The 568-nt window shown below is 59.7% G+C and overlaps 1 long non-coding RNA gene across 1 annotated transcript; it reads right to left on the bottom strand.

Moving 5' to 3' along the window:
- LOC113981001 lies at nucleotides 1-449 on the bottom strand. The gene is made up of 3 exons (XR_003538294.1): nucleotides 369-449; nucleotides 180-271; nucleotides 1-92 (listed from the first exon to the last, which is right to left on the bottom strand). It is a non-coding gene; the product is annotated as an uncharacterized LOC113981001 (long non-coding RNA).
- Nucleotides 450-568: the final 119 nt, after the last annotated feature.

Below are 568 nucleotides of genomic sequence, written 5' to 3' on the forward strand. Positions count from 1 at the left end.
GCCCGGTTGACTGCATGTAGGATATCCCTTGGGAGAAAGCCCAGGAGTCCTACTCGTTCATTCTCTTGCTGATCAAGGAGGCTGGCAAAAAACTGCAGGAAAGATGATGCACTGATGAGGAGAGAGTGTGGTGGGAACTGCCCATTGGAAAGCTGGAGAGAGCCCACGGAGCAACTCACCAGGCAGAACACGTGGGCACAGAGCCCCCGTTTCTGGATTTTATCTCCACAGATGTCCGGGTCAGCCTCTGATCGCTGACACAGCAGGCATGCTGGAGGGGAGAGAGACAATGGCCCCGGGCATGGCACCTGTACTGCCTGCCCCAAGAGCCCCTCTGCCAGGCTGCGGGAGGGGCACTTTGCTCTCACCTGGCTCCCTCCCTTCCGGGGCCTCCTCCTCCTCCCTGTCTGACATGGTGACTGTCAGCAGGAAGTCTCTGGAACACCGAGGTCTCCTCCAGGTGCTCCTACACTGTCTGTGCAATGAAGCGAGAGGCGTTTGCAACAGAGGGGCAGAGCCCAGGGGGCTGGGCCCCCCTGCTGCCCCTGACTCCTGTCTCTGTTCACCT

Source organism: Neopelma chrysocephalum, unplaced genomic scaffold (genome assembly GCF_003984885.1).
Source record: "Neopelma chrysocephalum unplaced genomic scaffold, ASM398488v2 Primary Assembly neopelma1_95807, whole genome shotgun sequence".
In the NCBI taxonomy this organism is placed as follows: Eukaryota; Metazoa; Chordata; class Aves; order Passeriformes; family Pipridae; genus Neopelma; species Neopelma chrysocephalum.